The sequence below is a fragment of the Amia ocellicauda genome, assembly GCF_036373705.1.
Source record: "Amia ocellicauda isolate fAmiCal2 chromosome 11 unlocalized genomic scaffold, fAmiCal2.hap1 SUPER_11_unloc_3, whole genome shotgun sequence".
In the NCBI taxonomy this organism is placed as follows: domain Eukaryota; kingdom Metazoa; phylum Chordata; class Actinopteri; order Amiiformes; family Amiidae; genus Amia; species Amia ocellicauda.
In genome coordinates, this window is record NW_027102661.1 from 539,564 (window position 1) to 559,780 (window position 20,217).

Consider the following 20,217-nt stretch of genomic DNA (forward strand, 5'->3'; position numbering starts at 1 on the left):
GAGACAGTGTGAATATGATAAACGCACTATTCAAAACTGGCATTGTTAAGACCTGGGACCATTACAGACAACAGAACTTGTTGATCTTATAACGGTTTAGATTTACTAAACCATTACATGTATATTTAAAAAAGACCCCCAAACACTACAGGAAGAGCCGACCCATTCACACTCTACAGTTGACCAACAAGAACAACAAGAACAACAGGTTATGGGCGGCCTTGTTGTTCAGGGTTTTATGGGTGTACACTTTCTGACGGATATGACGTAGGAATAATTAAGGAAATAACTCTACCTAAAATCACGCCCCCCAATTATGACGTAGGAATATTAATAAGCTTAGGGCATACGTCATAACAAAATAGGCCGCGCCCATAAAACCCTACTATCTACTCATAAGAGTAACAGCAATGTCGCCGATCCTGCTACGGTCGTATTGTAACAGCAACAACATGTATCGATTTTAAAACTGTCAGTTCCAGCGCCTCGCAAAGCTACCCTTCTGTGATCGTTTGTTCTCAAGGTCAGGATTTCTTGACACTCCGAGGAAGAGAAAACGACAGCCACCCTTGGGGCAGAGAGATGGGGGACGGGTAACACGGCACTGGCACACGTGCACCGCGGGTTGTTTCCACCCGGTTTCGAACCGGGGACCTTTCGCGTGTGAGGCAAACGTGATAGCCACTACACTACGGAAACCAACCCGTCCTGGTATTTCGAATAACTCCTATCGAAGCCGGCTGGTAAAACGCACACAGGCGTTTCCCGTGGGCCAGCCTGTGAGATAAAGGTTTCTATTTTCACTGACCTATATTGCATTGCTCAAGGGCACATCAGGACACTTTGGAAACTCTTTCAAAGGAAGAACGCCCTGAGCAATGACAAGACTTACACTTACCCCAACAAGGTGATGCTCAATGGCTTGTTCAAACAGCTGCTGCTCGTCTTGTGCCACCATCAGACAATCACAGAGCTATTGTGCCTTCTGCACCTTACGGTAGCAACAAATCTAACTACTGCTTTACTTTAACAATAATAATGATGGCGACCACGATGACAACAAGAACAACAACAGGAACAACAACAACAACAACATCATCATCATCATCATCATCAGATTTTAATTAAAAGTGGCTACACCAGCGTTTACAATTTCAACCTGTCGACGGACGGACGCTCTGAGAGCACCGATTTCGGGCACTCCAATGAAGAAAAGCTACCCACCGCCTCCGGGGAACCACGAGGGCAAACAGGATGAAACGGACCGGCCCACAGCAGGCTGTTTCCGCCCGGTTTCGAACCGGGGACCTTTCGCGTGTTAGGCGAACGTGATAACCGCTACACTACGGAAACTGACACCGCAACGTCTTGCTTCAAACGGTTACCGTTGAAGCCTGCTCGTAAAACGGGCTCACGCATTTCAGGTCGGCTAGACTGTGAGATGGCGTCTGAAGTGCCGCGAAAGGATGCCATTTTCACAGACCTGTTTGGCATTGCTAAAGGGCACATCAGGACACTTTGGAAACTCTTTCAAAGGCAGGTCGCCCTGCGCTTTAAAAGGGATCCCAGCTGTGTTGGAGTGGAGCTTTTTGCTTTGGGAGAGAAGGAGGGTACGTTGGAACCTTTTGAGACGGTAATTGAATACTCTTATGAGGACTGGTTGAAGGTGATGGCCTGGAGAGATCTGGGGCTTGTGGATAAGACTCTAGAAGGCTTGCAAGAGGGTCCAAGAGAATGCAAAATGGAGTCTCCGACTCAGGGTTTTGAAAGGTGTGAATGGGAAAGCTTGCAGAACTACGGTAGAGTGGTGAAGAGTCTATCTCAAACTACAGATCGTAAGGTTTTGTTTAGCAGTACCCTGATTACAAACCCTATTGAAGGGGGTGTGGAGGATCCAGAAAAACAGGTTACAGAAATTATGTTTGACGCCGTGGACTGGCCGTTCTTGAAAGAGGTCATAAACTGTATAAATGATGGTTTTGACATCTTGACCAAATGTTCGCAACTGGATTTGGTTAGAAGGAGAATATGCTGGATTATGGATTATATATCCCCCTTGAATGACGACGACGATGATAAAACCGACGACGTGTGGGGTTTTGGAGGGGGGTCTGACGGCTCAGGGGCTACTCTCTTCTAAGAGGGCGGTGTGTCGTGACGTAGTGAAGAGATAGGATAAAAGGCGCAACAATTCATTCATGGTTTAAAATTAAAGAGAATGTCTTACCCGAAAGCTGCGGACGTCGACAGGCTCTACAGGCCTCTTCAAACCCGGGATCACCCCTGGTTCTATTCCCCAGATTTTGTATACACTCTGGAACCCTCTGACTGCGGTTACCCTCCAAGACCTCAGACCCCGGTCCCTCAGGACGAAACAACATGCGGTGCGATGGATGTCCAAATGAGTCTCGGGGATCCCCAGCCTCTGGAGCTCATGGAGGGCCTCGATTTTGCCGAACTGTCTACCGTCTGTGCGTCTCAGGAGGGGGTCAGTCCAATGGATGTAGAAACACCCCACAAACCACCAGGCGACCCAATGAGCATCGGACTGTCCCAGGGGCGTGATGAAGACGCAGGATTTATGCCCGGGGTATGTGACCAAGTAAGCAGAGTGGTTAAAAGCACCCTGGTGTATATTCTGAGTGCTCTCATCGACCGAGCTCTGAAAGAAGTCTGTCGGGGGTGTGAAGTGAATCACCCCAGTCAGTTGAGACACAGTTGTTTGTTTGAACCAGACCGTTACTATTTCCTGTTCTATTTCAACGTGTTTTACAGAAGACTGAACAAACCGTGGCTGAAACCGGCACTAATCAAGGCGCTGTCTTACTCCCACATACATGTCACTGCGGGACAAGTCCAGAAAATCATAGATGAGATTTTGCTGGAGCTGAAAAAGGAGCCGTTTATAATAGAGAAACTTGGGCAGCTGGTCAATGACCTGGATGAGCCGAGTAGAAAAACCGCTGGCAAGCTAAAAGCTTATTTCTTCCGTAAAGAAGTTAAAGCTGGGGGCAGCGACGAGGAATTCAACATCTACGCCACTGATTCAGACTCTGACCTGAACTAAGGGACTTTGAACATGGGGAATGTTCTGGACTGCTTCTGCAACTGGTTCTGTCATCAACACTCTGCAGCTAACCTGAGAGCGCTATTACACCATGTGCTTGACCGAAAAGTAGCCAACGCGAGCCTTTTCTCTACAGATTTAACCATCGATGAGGATCAACTTTCAAACCTGGAAAAGTGAATGGCTGCTGTAACAAAGACCGGGGGGTACGAACACTGGGATGAAGCGCTCAAGGGGGCCAAGAATGATATTAGGCCATTTCATCAACATCTGTATGACCTTTTGCTGAGCATGTTTAATACACCTCTGTTTACTTTTAAAATAGGTCATATTGTTGTTTTATTTACATATGTAACTGAGGTGTGTGCCTACAAGATAAAGAAACAGGTATATTTGTTGATATAGATCAAGTAACCAATCATCTGATTTCTTTTTGTCTGGACCGTAGAAAAAATTGTTGTGTATGTTATACTTTTCTCAAATGTCTAAAAAGGGGTATCTGCTCTCCTGAAGTTGAATAAAAAACCTTGTATAAAAACTTTGCGCATAGTGTGGGTCTGTTTGGTTATTTGACAGAATGACTCGGCAAGCTCCCCAAATGCAGGAACTATACTACAACCCAGCCAAGATTGGGGGTTTGGCGGGTAAGAAGGGTTTTCAAAGAGGACTCGCTGAGGCCGGAGTGAAGGTTAATGATGTGGTTGTTTCAGAATGGTTACGGGAACAAGACGCCTATACCTTACATAAACCTCTCAGGATTAACTTTAAAAGAAACCGCGTATATGCAACTGACATAGACTCACAATGGCAAATGGATCTAGTCGATATGTCAAATTTATCAAAACATAACAATGGTCACAAATTGATGTTGATGTGTATCGATGTGTTATCAAAATATGCCTGGGCTCGCATTCTACATAAAAAAACAGGTCGGGCGGTGACAAGGGCCTTTGAGGATATATTGTCCCAGGGTCGATGTCCTAAAAAACTGCAGACTGATAAAGGAAAAGAGTTTCTCAACAGAGAATTTCAGAATCTACTGAAGAGACACAAAATACATCATTTCACCACCGGTAATGAGCTTAAGGCATTGGTAGTGGAGAGGTTTAACCGCACCATGAAGACCAAAATCTGGAGATATTTTACAGCGGTCAACACGTTCAAGTATTTTGATAAAGTTCAGGATTTTATCGATGCTTACAACCAAGGGTATCACACCAGTATTAAAATGAAGCCTATAGATGTTGATCAAAGTAATTCTTTTAAGGTCTATAAAGAATTATACGGACCATTTATTAAGAAGGGAAAAACTACTTATAAGTTCAACATCGGTGATGTGGTTCGCGTTTCAAAGCTAAGGAGTTCTTTTGCCAAAGGTTAGCCGAGTTACAAAAAATGATTGTGGGTAAAGACAGTGTATACAGAGTTGAAAAGATATTAGCTGAAAAAACCCAGAACCGGAAAAAATACGTGTTGGTGAAATGGCTTGGATGGCCTGAAAAGTTCAATAGTTGGGTCCCGGAACAACAGGTTTGCGATATTCAATCCTTATAACAACATGCCCGTGGGTGTGTTGGGGGCATTACTTTCGGTACTCAAGATGGAATCAGGAGGCTTCTACATGACTCTACCCAGTAACGCCTCTCTCGATATATACCCTAAAAATGAAATATCCAGTTACACGGTACAATTTGGAAAATCTATAGATCTAAGGGGGTCGTGGGAAGTGGGGTTGGCGGAAATACAGTATCCTTACACTTGGGCTGTTTTACAAGATAAGGATGCCACCTTCGCCATTTTTGATGATGTTAAAATCAATGGATATTCACGATACAAGGAGGTTATTATGACAATGTGGATAAAATATTAGATGAGATGCATAAACAGTTCTCAGAAGGCACCCCCAACATCAAGCTATATTACAACACTATTAAAAACAGAGTGTACAAGGTGTCAAAACCAGGTATTAGCATTCAAACCAGCGGCCAACTGGGGCGTATATTTGGGTTCTATTCTGACACAGAGAGCAGGTTCTCAGAAGTGGTGGGGCGGCTTTTACACTCTTTATGTGTATACGGATATCATAACCCACCAGAGGGTCGGGGATAGTTATGTCCCCCTTTTGAGAAATGTACTTATTAAAGGTAAAAGCAATGACATGGTCACAATTACTTATGACAAACCACACTACGTACCAGTCTCAAAGACCCAATTTGACAACATCACGATCGAAGTAAAATCGGATCAGAATATCAACGTACCCTTCCGCTTCGGTAAAGTTAATGTCAAACTACATTTTCGACCCCTGAAACAGTGTGTACATTATTAAAATGGCTACCTCGAGGGGTTATGTAGATCCTAGCGCCTATGTGGATTATTACAAGATGCAAGATGGAACGGCTTGCCCGGTTTTGTAGGAGCCCCCACAATGTATGGCGCCGGTCTAGGAGGACTCTTTCGTGGTCTCTTTAGAATGGCCGTACCCCTGCTTAAGAGAGGCTTTGCTATAGCCAGACCCCACTTGAAATCAGCGGCTAAAAATATTGTTAGTGACGTGTTCACCAATGTTATGAACCGGGCAGCTAGCCATGAGCATCAGGAGGGTTCGGGTCTCATGGTAATGGCGAGGAGGGGGGGTAAAAGAAGAAACAGCATGTGTCCACCAGGGCGACGAAGATCCGTGGCTAACAAAAAACGAAGAATCTCTCATTCTCCAACATATCGTGGAAACACTCGGAGAAGGAAGCAGCACAAGAAAAAACCTGCAAAAAGAAAGTCTAAAAGAAAGAAAAATAGAGCCTCAGGATACATCTTTTAAACATGTCTTTTGTCCACAGTCTATCGGAAGAATGCGTCAAATCAGAACTGGATCTGTTTACAGTTCCATACACTCAAACGAGTATAGATAAGATCATATATGTAGAGATTCCCCCTCTTTCTGCAATTTCAGACACGGCCCCTCTGGAGTTTTTTATGGCTGGCAATGGCGAGGATTATATTGATTTGAATAACACATTTATTTTAATGAACTGTAAAGTGACTGATGAGGATGGCGATGCAATCGAGAAGACGACCAACGCTGGGGTCATCAATTACCCGGTGGCCACCATGTTTTCACAGGTGGATGTGACCCTGGGAGATCGGCTCATTAGTCAAAGCAGCAATACTTACCCCTATAGAGCCATGATGGAGTGTATCCTTAATTATAGTGAGGAGACCCTGAGCAAACAGTTCAGCCCCGGCCTTTTCTTCAAAGACATCCCAGAAGCTATGGACGACAAGGATCCAGAGGGACTCAATAAGGGTTTGCAAAAAAGAACGGCCTCTTCAACAGAAGGGAGGACCTTTGAGCTAATGGGGCATATCCATGCAGACATATTTTTCCAAGAAAAACTCATGCTCAACGGGGTAGACATTAAAATTAAAATGATCCGTAGTAAAAGTGCTTTTTGTCTGATGTCCCCTGATACTGAAAAATATAAACTGACCATATTATCGGCCTCGCTGTTTGTGAAAAAAGTGTCCGTCTCCCCGGCGGTTAAACTAGGACACGCGCAGGCGTTAATGACGGCAAACGCCAAGTACCCGATCGAAAGAGTCTATATGAAAGTCCACAGTATCCCCGCAGGGACACGGGTGATGAACCAGGAAAATCTGTTTCTAGGACAGCTCCCAAAACAGGTTATTATAGGTCTCGAAGATAATGATGCATTTACCGGGGTTTACAACAAGAACCCCTTTAACTTTAAACATTATAACGCGGAATTTATAGCGTTGTACGTCGATGGTGTGCAGGTTCCATCCAGACCTTTTCAACCTGACTTTGAAAACGGCAATGCGGTTCGTGAATATGACAGTCTAGTACTGGCTACGGGTCGCCATCTCAAGGATCAAACTCTGCTGATCGATCGCCGGGAATACTGCAGCGGTTACACCCTGTACGGTTTCAACCTGACCCCTGACGAAGAGTGTGGACAACATTTTTCACTGATGAAGACGGGCAATATGCGTTTGGAGATGCGTTTCAAGCAGCCTCTACCACGCACTGTAAATATGGTCGTGTATGCTGTGTTTGACAACATTATTGAGGTGAATCAGAGGAGAAACGTTCTGTATGATTATTATTAAAATGAACACCAGAGAGCTCAACCACATCATGAATGCCCTGGCCGGCTCACGGAAACTGTTTCAAGGAGTCTACGCCTGCGATCAGCTGCCTAAATTTAAGATCAAGAATTTACCTGCAATGTACATAATCAACACACACCCTAAAAATATGCCCGGAGAACATTGGCTGGCTATTTATCTAAGGGAGGACCACCGTGGTGAATTTTTTGATTCCTATGCAAACCCCCCGGATTTCAGACCTTTCCCTCGGAAGATAAATAACTTTCTGCTCAACAACTGTCAAGAAACCATTTACAGCGGTCGTCAAGTACAAAGTCTTCAGACCTTCACTTGTGGTCAACACTGTGTGTTTTTCTTATATCATAGATCTAAAGGAAGGTCATACCCCGATATTATGGCCTTGTACAGTGAGGATTTAGGCCAAAATGATAAAAAAGTGGCAGAGTTTGTCAGGACACTGTGGACCCCCCCTTATAACACAATGACTTACGACCCTAGCCAGCCATGTATACAGATGGGGTGTTCTTGTGAGGATTTTAAAAGATGTCATGCGTGTTAAGGTGAAAAAATAATGAAAACAGCCTTTGAATCATTAGTTTTGTTTTTATTCAACACAATTCTTATACAAAGCAGGGGTTATGGTATAAATAAATGTACAACATTTGAAAAAAAAAAAAAAAAAAAAAATTGTTTATCGGGTCATTATTTACAGGGGAGACAAATAAAAACATGATATTAATAAGCTTCCCAACGATGGATAGATCCTGAGGATGGTCGCTCAGCACGGTCAGAGTAATGAGATATCGGAGTCAGATCAGGCTCCACCTCTTTACACAGACGGATTTTTTGTAGCGTTTCCTGGTTAGGAACTGTTGATTGGGGCATGTTCAGACAGGCCATCGCCTGTAGGTAAGCATTCCAGCCTACAGGTCGGCGACTATCGGGTACCTTATTAGTGCTAGTGACACTCTTCAACAAATCAAACATGTGTGAACCTTTGATCAGTTGTCCTTTAAAAACAAATTCACCCTGTTCATTCCAAGCAGTTACCCGCGGTTTCTGAACCATTTTGTGCAGGATATATTGTGCATGTCTTTTGCTTCTGGCCGGCATGTTTCTCAAAACATCCGTTACAACATCTCCCTCTGAACTCTCAACAGGTTCGGTCACCGCAACATCTTTATCAACCGTACCCCCCGCATCAGCCCCAGAACCATTTTCTTGACAGGCCATGGTTTAAGTTAAAATGTATTGATCTTTTTCACCCTGTCTAACCAGACGGAGGTAGCGCTGTAACGTGTTGGTATACAACTGGGCTTTGGAATACTGATTTAAATCGGCCCTGGCCTGTATAGCTTTCATTTCAGAGTCCAAGTTGTTTTCGGCCGTTTGTCTAATGGGCTCTGGCCCGACAACATTTTTTCTCAGTTTCTCAAGCTGCTCCTGAGGGATCAAAAACATTTTCTGAGCATATTCCATTATTAACCCACTCTGGAAGCTAGAAGACTGGTTAGGAAAGGCACGGCTATGCTCAACAGCGGTCCTATAAAACCCCCGGTTTGATTAATCTTCTTTCTTTTTCTTTTAATAGAATACTTCTTATTAGCGATGATCTTGATAACCGCTTTTTGTTTTTTGAGTTTAGAATGTTGAGAAGGGGTTAGGGGTATATTACCGCGTAAGATGTTAAAAGCTATTTCACACAGGGTCTCGATCAAATCCGAGGGGGCCCCTGCCAGCACAGCTTTCCTATGGCGCGGGCTCCCCTCAAATAACATTTGCAAAAGTGGCAGATTTCTTTTAATCCGAACAGACATTCTTATTTATTTCCTTTTCTTTAGCACATACACTGCCGGCCAATCGGGTGGGCACAAACCTGTTCTGAGGCGAAAGTCTTCTGGGGTTTGTGCTTTTAAGTCCGCAATCAAGTACCCGTAGGGTTTTTTGGTGGCATCTTTAAATGCCTCCAAAAAGAACTTGGTCTGGTTAGGGTATATTTGACGAGCCAAGACGGTGACCTGTAGTTTATCTCTGGGGTTTTTAAAAAGAATTATATAATTGGCATTTAAATTAATAGTGTGGCTTTTTTTACCTTGAAAAAATAGATTTTGAACTAAATAAATAATACTTAAATTCCTATGATGAGTGTACTTTGTGAAAGCTTTTTCCACTTCACTGTTGTCACCGGCCTGCTCCATCAGGTCATCAAGGATCACTAGATTAGTTTGACCGGGCGGGAACAAGTCATCGTCACACAACGAGGCGGGGAGACCTTGCACAAATTTCAGATTATTTTTTTTCGAAGCCAAATCATCGTAGAGAGGTTGCCAGCAAGAGTAACACCACACTATGTTGTCAAGAGCTTGGGACACGGTTGCGTCCACATCTTCTATGATGTTCTTTATAAGATAGCTCTTCCCCGAATTGGAGGGACCGGCTATAATACAGGAGAAAGGGTGTTGAAGTCTGTTATCAAAACCACCGCTAATATCCATAAGGCAGAGTGGTATAATCAGTCTTCAACACTCTTTTATTGTACACCACCCTGAATCGTTTGTTTAGTGATCTATTTTCCAACGTGTACCCCTTTTTATTGCGATAGATCTGATTTCCGGCTGTAATAATCTCACGAGGAGGCGCGTCTTTCTCGGTTACAAAACTTTCTACCAGGGTCGTCAGAGACTTGATGTTAATGAGCTTGTTGTTACAATGGTTCAGAGTGAAACCCTTAACTTTCATACAGGTCTTACCCGCAGCCGTTCTGTATGCGTAAGTCTTAGGACCCCCTGAAACAAACTCCACTATGTGGTCCTGAGGATCTAGTTCGCTCGTTAACTCCCCAAGGTAGTCCCCGAGGGGAGGGACCCAATCCCCTGGCCTGGTGACAAAGATTACAGAGTCAGTATCATGATAGAGCGTGCGTTCCTGCAACTGATCCATTAAGTTGTACAGTTCAAGCCGGGCGTAAGCCGTGGTAAAAAACGCTATGAAAACATTAACGTTCCCCTGTTTGGTGGGGAAATCTTTAGGGGCCCTCCACTGGACCTGTGCCACGTGGTCATTTAAGAATTGAAAGTGTGATACTGCATGTTGTTTGGAAAACATAAAATCAATAAACTGTTCAGGGGTTTTAATCAAGGTTGTGTTTAGACGGTAATTTCTTTCCCCAAACTTACCCCACAGACTGTTTAAAATCAGTTTGGACATTTGTCTCTTGGCGGGGTTGACAGTTATGTTCCCCGGCTCTAGACGGATCCCTTCCTTTTCAAAATATTGCTGAACGTATCGCTCTTTGGCCGCGGAGTCAACACACCATGAGGGATAGCCCGATGCCTCCTGTTTCCCTTTCAGATGGGTCATAATGTAATCAGCAAAAAGAGTATCAGATTTTTCAGAAAAATGCCAAACCTCATTCACCTTACCGACTCTGTAACCTTTCTCCACCGCCTTGTCAAGCTCAATGCTACACCAGACACCCGTCAGCGCTCTCTCTTCATCACTGTGCAGACAAGAGGTAGTTTGATTTTCAGTTTCCACACACGTTCTACACAGAGGGAACATCAATTTTCCCGAACACCTGTAAGGCAACACGGGTAAGAACAGCTCGCGAGGAGGGTACATGGTGACTTTGATCAAACCAAAGTAATGTCCGATTTCGAGAAAGTCACGATAAACAATGGTTGGACGCCCCACCGGGTACATTTTGGTCTTGTTGACATAAGGGTACAGACTGGTGAAATCATAGTAATCTACTCTCTCACCCTCCTTTACCTCATAATGTAAACAGAGGGCGTTGGTACGACCCCCAAATAACGCATCCCGGGGCTCTAGACGTTCAGGAAAGTCCAAGGTTTCCATAAACCGTTGTACCCCCGCTTCCTGTTCCTTCAGGGTCGTCCACTCGTGTTTCCAAATCACCAGCACGTTCAAACCATAGGTGTTTTTTAAAGTTTCAATTCGTTCCTGGAAATCATAGTACATATCACCGCAGAGTTTTTGTGTTACGGGGTTAAAGGTGTTTGGGTCGAAGCACTGAGGACAGCCATGGTAAATACAACCTGCAAACTCATAAGCGGTATGCCGCCCGGACACGTCGCTAAAACCGTCTAAGTCATAAGGCCCCATTTTGACTTCCCCTTGATTTAAAGCATGTCTGATGAAGATGTTATCCCGGGCACTCAGGTATTCCAGCCACTGTATGGAGACAGTCGAAAAGTTCTTTTGTCTAGCACGATAGTTGTCAGAAGTGGTGACCGCTATAGTGTTTTTCTGCAAGAAATTGGACCGATACATTTTCATGCAGAGAGACGCTATGGTCACACTTTGCAAAGGGTCGAGACCTGATGTGTTGATAACCTCGGCGCGGAAACGCACACAGGCTTCTTTAAGGATCACCACATCATTTTTACAATAAGCGGCCATCTCTTCTCGGAAATCAAAAACACCTCCCTTAACCGTATTGTACCATTTAAAGAATTCCTCCCTCTCATGAGACATCATAGTATCAACCCCATAATAAGAGGCGGGCGGGTAGGACCCTCGATAATTTTGAGTGTCCTTAGTATTAAAAAAATGGCAGAACCAACCTTTCTTCTGAGCCTCAAAACCCAGAGCCTTAGGCAAAGCGCTCAATTTCATGGGGAGGAAATTTAACGAGTCTATGTAACGTTAGTTGAAAGCTTCGTCGGTGAAACACATGATCTTGCTACCCTGAGCTATTATTTTTGGGGTCACCCCATTTTCCACCAGATACTTCATCAAAATGTAAGAATCATAACCCTTAGCATTGTGGGCAATAAATGTGTAATTGAGGTATTTTGGACCGCGATACCGCGTAAAGAAATCCCTGACACAACTCTCACCGCTAGCTGACCACTCACGATCCAACATGTCAATACAGTGTATATAATTAGCAACGTGGACCCCGTTTTCTTGCCGGCATTCAAAAGCAAAAAAGACATACCGGTTGTGCGGCGGCTCCTTTTTAACCGGCTGAATAAAGCACTGGTGTTCGGACCCCGGGGTTAAATCAGCATTACAGATCCTGCATCTCGGCTCCAGACATTTGTGTGGTTTAACCTCATGAAAACGGTACTGGAGGCAACACTGCGGGCAATATTTAGTTTGATCACAATAACTCCGTTTTTTAACCCCCTCAGCAGCGGCCCTCTGTACCTTATGCTCGGAAAAACAGAACGCTGAGAGACAAATCCTTAAGCAATCTTTACATCGGATGGTAGGGGCCAAACCCTTACGACATTGCGGATTGAAACAGACGTTACAGTAACCGTCACAGCGGTGCTTAAGCTTATCATTGAAGGCCTTATAACACCAATGACAAACATACGAACAACCCAAAAAAGCCGTCAAACTCTTTATTCCAAAGTAATGACTATCACTTAGGAAGAGAAACAGTGTCTGTGTAAGGGTTTCAGGATGTATCTGAAATTTCACAAATACTTCCTTTACCTCTCAACGGTACCACACAACAATTTTTAAAGACAACAACTCCTCAAACTTGGTGATGTCTGAAAAGGCAACCATCTGTTGAGAGTTTAAGCCGGCCCTCTGATGAAGCATTAAAGCCTCTTGCAGAGCTTGGGGTTCAGGCATGTCGGGGGTGAGTAGTTTTATTAAACTGTAAGCAAAACAGAGCTTATTGTCCCCACTGGAACTCACCACTAATTGCCTGAGCTTGGTCCTAATTATGTCGTTCTTCAAGCATTTCGACAGTCTTCTAAGCGCCCCACCCTCAGGGTTACGAACCACATTCATTACCAGAGACAGACTTTCATCAGCTATGATGGCTGCGTTACTTTGCAATAACGCTTCGATTTTAGCCAGACGTCTAAATTATCTCCACTCAGCATTACAGATAGGTTGCTAAACAAATCATCCCCTCTGAGTTCTAACTGTACAACATCTCGAGGTCTGACCCTTTCAGCAACCTGTTCAAGCATTTTCTCGTGTATGTTGACAAATATTTCTGCATAATTGTCACAATTTAAAAGTTCTGCAAAATTAAAACGCTGAATCATTTCAAAATTGTTATAGGCCGGTCTATCTATAATCACGGGATCACTGGTACTCTTGGACACATCATCATTTTGAACAAAGCCTTCACCCCCTACATTCTCACAGAGCATGTCCTCCACAGCCTTATCAGTCTCAGAACCCTCCACATTCCGAACACCCCCACTGCTGACATCTACAAAAACCCCTTTTTGAGGAGGCTCATTTAAAGCCTGTAAAAGTCCTTCAAAGATATCCAACCGGTTAATGTCAAGACCCTCCTCTATAGTGATGGCTGCTTCTGCCGCCATCCTGTGTTCTAATTGTCTCAAATCATTTATAATAGGGGCAGAATTTGGTCGGGGTAGCTCCTCCAAAGCCTCCACCATTTCAAACAAATCGGGGTGAACTAGGGGGTGAACCTCTATAAGCGCTACCGGTGGGAGGTGGTTATTTAGATCATTGACCATCTGTAACAGGTCAGGGTTCACCGGTAAGTCTGTTAATTCACATTCTATCAGTGGTAATTGGGGGTTATTTAAATCATTTATCATTTGTAATAGTTCCAGGTTCATTGGGACATCAGAGGAGTTCACAACAGGGCCGGGGATGTTCTCTCGGGAAGGTCTTTTTGGGGCCCTAGCTTGTTCATAATCCTTTAGTTTGTGAGTTCTTTTACCAAGTCAGGACATTTTTTAATTTATTTTTTATTTTTCCAACAACCCACAATAGTAAGGCGTTTTGTGTCTATTAAAACATTAAATACGGTACAATTCGTTAGTAAGGGTATTAATAAGGGTGTTTTGGCTCTCTATCACCAGGTTTTGCCCCACTAACACAAGTCTTTGATTTTGTAACAAAGTATGTAGCAACTCATGCCGACCTTCAGGAAGTAGCTCCGGGGGCTGGTGGCCTGGCTCAGCTTCAAAGGATGGTCGCTCCGGTAAATCTCGGTCGAAGGAGGCAGGGAGCGAGCGTATACTCATGGACGGAGACCAAGAAGGCCTTTGCGGTGACACCCTGGCCAAGCGCGGGGTACTGTTCCGCGTTTCTGTAGCCAAGAAATGGGTCTGGGGGAACGATGTTGAAACCAGGCCGTCGTTGGGTGGTGTGTCAGCCCTGACTGACGGCGACCCATGAGGTTGTTGGATGCCTGTATTTGTTCCGCCCGACAATGCGGCGGGCTGAATCTGGGGTGTTGAATTACCCCCAGAAGGCTGTGGCCTGAGTAGATGTTGGGGGGTCTCCAAGACCACCGTGGGGGATCCTCTCGGTGATCTCACCGGGGAAGATGTTTGATCCCACTTAGACGGGGTAATTGTTCTCAATAGCTCATCCACAGAATGACTATCCCAAGAGTCTTGGGAAGAATAAAAATATACATTACATTTACATCTTTAAACGGCGACAGAAATCAAACTTAAAACAACATGTCCAGGACATTCAAAACCTTTAGCTTTTTTAGACCTTTGAAAATAGCCTTAGACATTCACTACAACGCAATATTATTTACAGACAATATATTTATTAGGACTTGATAATAAATGTAAAACAGAGAAGCCGCTGTAAATAAACTGTTTCTTAAATGTTTCTTTAAAAACTGTAATATTGTTAATAAAACACACACACACACAACAACATTTCATTTTTAAACGAACCTTCCAAGTGTAAACGATTCCTGATCCCGGGACTTCCTGTTTCACAAACGTTTTCACGATCTGTTTAAATATTAAATACAATGAACACCTTCAAGCCTTTTCCTACAACCACTTTAAAACAGAAGTATAATAGCGGGAGATAAGCCAAACAACTTACTAAACCATTTCGGACGGCTTTACTTCCTAACCAGACGGTACGGCAATCGGTCATTTCTAAACACGTTCCCCAGAAACAAGCCTAGACCTGTCCGGACTTCTAAAGATCTTTCCCAGAACCCCCCGCCCTACAGGAAACGGTCACCCATCGCTTAAATATTAGCCCTCAACGGGCAAACAAAGCCCTTTTAAAAACATTAAAGTTTGAAAGATCTTACTTACCTCCACAGAATAATCGTTTCTTATTTTTTTCGGCTGGTTTAGCTTTTTGCACCGCTGTGAAGGTAAGAGACATGTTTAACCTTTAACCACACCGCTTTATAAAAAGCTTTAACCTCTTACAGGCTGCAGACATATACTCACAGCTATCAGATACCGGGGCTGACGGCCTTTCAGATTCTTGAAAGGTTACGGTTCTCGAAGGTAAAACGAAACAAGCCCTCGATGTGGAAGGCCTTTCGTTGTCTCGAACCACGTTTCTTAATACTGTTAGACAGGATAATTTTTTAAAATTAACAAAACTGGACTCAAACATCTTACAGAAACGTTATACAAACAAACAGGGATTTAGTTCTTACCCGGTCGGCAGACAGTCTGTCTAGGGACAACCACTTCTCTTGGTCGATCCTCGGAGACATTAATCACAGGCCTTTCAATAGTTTCTGTGTAATTAAAGAGACCGGCATTAATATATATTAAAACGTTTTCATAACTCTAATGAGCCGCTTCAAAACCACACACACCCATACATAAGAACCCATGAGCGCAAACACAAAAATCTTACCGTCGTTGTTCCAGATGATCTCCTCAGCGTTGGGAATTAACTCCTGTTGACTGGCTGAAAAATAATTTTACAGAACTTAAAACAGATGTTATAGCCTTATTTACAATACATGCACACAACACGCTCTGAGTCAATGAAAATAATCTGAAGACTTGCCTAAAAACTCATTTAAATCGAAGTCGCTGATGTTGTTTCCGGACATTGTTGATCTTTAGTCTTAAATCGAAAGGTCAGTAAGAGTCTGTCGAGCTGAAGACCAGACCTTCATACTTATACTGATGGCCACATGCCGGATCTGCGTGTAAGGCATTGTTCTGGTCTGGCCTTTGTGCATCAAGACCTATAGTCAACAAACCACTAAGAATATTTCAGGCCTTTATAAGAGCTAAAAAACAACCTGAGCCAAGAAAATAACTATAAAGATCTAAAATAACTAGCGCTTTTACAGTGATTTTTTTTTTTTTTTTTAATAGCGATGCTTTGTTTGGTATTAAACAAGTCACAAACTACTCAGAACAGCGTTTATCCCCGCAAAAGAGATATTTGGGTTTATTTTACAAAGCTTATAAATTATATAGGTTAAAAGTATTCTGAATGTTTTGATACCACATGCCATACGTACTGTTGTCTGAGCCCACCCCCGCCACCCATGGTGTGAGTGATTTAGCCTTGAGTGTTGTGATCTATTTAGCATTGAGTGATCAGTTGTTTTTATTTTTTAAACGATTCCTTATCATCAGGGATTGAGACTGCTAAAATACCTTAAAAGCATATCCTTATCTTAAGTCTAACTCTTATGAGCTTTAAGACCCTAGAATGTATTTAAGTAAAACGACTGAACACATTATGTGAGAGATAAAATATAACCACAGCTTTTTTTTTTTTTTTTTACAAAAACAATTAACCTATACACACAAACACCCACACACACACCCTCTTTTTTAATTTTATTTTTAATTAAATTTGAGGGGAGAGACAGAGCCAGATACAGTGTGGATAACATAAGTACCCTATGCAAAACAGGCATTGTTAGGACCTGGGATCATAACAGACAACAGAACTTGTTGATCTTATAAAATGATTGGGCGAGAGAGAGAGAGAGACAGACAGAGACAGTGTGAATATGATAAACGCACTATTCAAAACTGGCATTGTTAAGACCTGGGACCATTACAGACAACAGAACTTGTTGATCTTATAACGGTTTAGATTTACTAAACCATTACATGTATATTTAAAAAAGACCCCCAAACACTACAGGAAGAGCCGACCCATTCACACTCTACAGTTGACCAACAAGAACAACAAGAACAACAGGTTATGGGCGGCCTTGTTGTTCAGGGTTTTATGGGTGTACACTTTCTGACGGATATGACGTAGGAATAATTAAGGAAATAACTCTACCTAAAATCACGCCCCCCAATTATGACGTAGGAATATTAATAAGCTTAGGGCATACGTCATAACAAAATAGGCCGCGCCCATAAAACCCTACTATCTACTCATAAGAGTAACAGCAATGTCGCCGATCCTGCTACGGTCGTATTGTAACAGCAACAACATGTATCGATTTTAAAACTGTCAGTTCCAGCGCCTCGCAAAGCTACCCTTCTGTGATCGTTTGTTCTCAAGGTCAGGATTTCTTGACACTCCGAGGAAGAGAAAACGACAGCCACCCTTGGGGCAGAGAGATGGGGGACGGGTAACACGGCACTGGCACACGTGCACCGCGGGTTGTTTCCACCCGGTTTCGAACCGGGGACCTTTCGCGTGTGAGGCAAACGTGATAGCCACTACACTACGGAAACCAACCCGTCCTGGTATTTCGAATAACTCCTATCGAAGCCGGCTGGTAAAACGCACACAGGCGTTTCCCGTGGGCCAGCCTGTGAGATAAAGGTTTCTATTTTCACTGACCTATATTGCATTGCTCAAGGGCACATCAGGACACTTTGGAAACTCTTTCAAAGGAAGAACGCCCTGAGCAATGACAAGACTTACACTTACCCCAACAAGGTGATGCTCAATGGCTTGTTCAAACAGCTGCTGCTCGTCTTGTGCCACCATCAGACAATCACAGAGCTATTGTGCCTTCTGCACCTTACGGTAGCAACAAATCTAACTACTGCTTTACTTTAACAATAATAATGACGGCGACCACGATGACAACAAGAACAACAACAGGAACAACAACAACAACAACATCATCATCATCATCATCATCAGATTTTAATTAAAAGTGGCTACACCAGCGTTTACAATTTCAACCTGTCGACGGACGGACGCTCTGAGAGCACCGATTTCGGGCACTCCAATGAAGAAAAGCTACCCACCGCCTCCGGGGAACCACGAGGGCAAACAGGATGAAACGGACCGGCCCACAGCAGGCTGTTTCCGCCCGGTTTCGAACCGGGGACCTTTCGCGTGTTAGGCGAACGTGATAACCGCTACACTACGGAAACTGACACCGCAACGTCTTGCTTCAAACGGTTACCGTTGAAGCCTGCTCGTAAAACGGGCTCACGCATTTCAGGTCGGCTAGACTGTGAGATGGCGTCTGAAGTGCCGCGAAAGGATGCCATTTTCACAGACCTGTTTGGCATTGCTAAAGGGCACATCAGGACACTTTGGAAACTCTTTCAAAGGCAGGTCGCCCTGCGCTTTAAAAGGGATCCCAGCTGTGTTGGAGTGGAGCTTTTTGCTTTGGGAGAGAAGGAGGGTACGTTGGAACCTTTTGAGACGGTAATTGAATACTCTTATGAGGACTGGTTGAAGGTGATGGCCTGGAGAGATCTGGGGCTTGTGGATAAGACTCTAGAAGGCTTGCAAGAGGGTCCAAGAGAATGCAAAATGGAGTCTCCGACTCAGGGTTTTGAAAGGTGTGAATGGGAAAGCTTGCAGAACTACGGTAGAGTGGTGAAGAGTCTATCTCAAACTACAGATCGTAAGGTTTTGTTTAGCAGTACCCTGATTACAAACCCTATTGAAGGGGGTGTGGAGGATCCAGAAAAACAGGTTACAGAAATTATGTTTGACGCCGTGGACTGGCCGTTCTTGAAAGAGGTCATAAACTGTATAAATGATGGTTTTGACATCTTGACCAAATGTTCGCAACTGGATTTGGTTAGAAGGAGAATATGCTGGATTATGGATTATATATCCCCCTTGAATGACGACGACGATGATAAAACCGACGACGTGTGGGGTTTTGGAGGGGGGTCTGACGGCTCAGGGGCTACTCTCTTCTAAGAGGGCGGTGTGTCGTGACGTAGTGAAGAGATAGGATAAAAGGCGCAACAATTCATTCATGGTTTAAAATTAAAGAGAATGTCTTACCCGAAAGCTGCGGACGTCGACAGGCTCTACAGGCCTCTTCAAACCCGGGATCACCCCTGGTTCTATTCCCCAGATTTTGTATACACTCTGGAACCCTCTGACTGCGGTTACCCTCCAAGACCTCAGACCCCGGTCCCTCAGGACGAAACAACATGCGGTGCGATGGATGTCCAAATGAGTCTCGGGGATCCCCAGCCTCTGGAGCTCATGGAGGGCCTCGATTTTGCCGAACTGTCTACCGTCTGTGCGTCTCAGGAGGGGGTCAGTCCAATGGATGTAGAAACACCCCACAAACCACCAGGCGACCCAATGAGCATCGGACTGTCCCAGGGGCGTGATGAAGACGCAGGATTTATGCCCGGGGTATGTGACCAAGTAAGCAGAGTGGTTAAAAGCACCCTGGTGTATATTCTGAGTGCTCTCATCGACCGAGCTCTGAAAGAAGTCTGTCGGGGGTGTGAAGTGAATCACCCCAGTCAGTTGAGACACAGTTGTTTGTTTGAACCAGACCGTTACTATTTCCTGTTCTATTTCAACGTGTTTTACAGAAGACTGAACAAACCGTGGCTGAAACCGGCACTAATCAAGGCGCTGTCTTACTCCCACATACATGTCACTGCGGGACAAGTCCAGAAAATCATAGATGAGATTTTGCTGGAGCTGAAAAAGGAGCCGTTTATAATAGAGAAACTTGGGCAGCTGGTCAATGACCTGGATGAGCCGAGTAGAAAAACCGCTGGCAAGCTAAAAGCTTATTTCTTCCGTAAAGAAGTTAAAGCTGGGGGCAGCGACGAGGAATTCGACATCTACGCCACTGATTCAGACTCTGACCTGAACTAAGGGACTTTGAACATGGGGAATGTTCTGGACTGCTTCTGCAACTGGTTCTGTCATCAACACTCTGCAGCTAACCTGAGAGCGCTATTACACCATGTGCTTGACCGAAAAGTAGCCAACGCGAGCCTTTTCTCTACAGATTTAACCATCGATGAGGATCAACTTTCAAACCTGGAAAAGTGAATGGCTGCTGTAACAAAGACCGGGGGGTACGAACACTGGGATGAAGCGCTAAAAAA

General features: G+C 44.1%; 4 non-coding genes across 4 annotated transcripts; all 4 read right to left on the minus strand.

The window, feature by feature from the left end:
* Positions 1 to 626: 626 nt before the first annotated feature.
* Positions 627 to 699, minus strand: trnav-cac (transfer RNA valine (anticodon CAC)). The gene has a single exon. It is a non-coding gene; the product is annotated as a tRNA-Val (tRNA).
* A 581-nt stretch (positions 700 to 1,280) lies between these two features.
* trnav-aac (transfer RNA valine (anticodon AAC)) lies at positions 1,281 to 1,353 on the minus strand. Its single transcript has one exon. It is a non-coding gene; the product is annotated as a tRNA-Val (tRNA).
* Positions 1,354 to 17,540: 16,187 nt separating this feature from the next.
* Positions 17,541 to 17,613, minus strand: trnav-cac (transfer RNA valine (anticodon CAC)). Its single transcript has one exon. It is a non-coding gene; the product is annotated as a tRNA-Val (tRNA).
* A 581-nt stretch (positions 17,614 to 18,194) lies between these two features.
* On the minus strand, positions 18,195 to 18,267 carry trnav-aac (transfer RNA valine (anticodon AAC)). The gene has a single exon. It is a non-coding gene; the product is annotated as a tRNA-Val (tRNA).
* Positions 18,268 to 20,217: the final 1,950 nt, after the last annotated feature.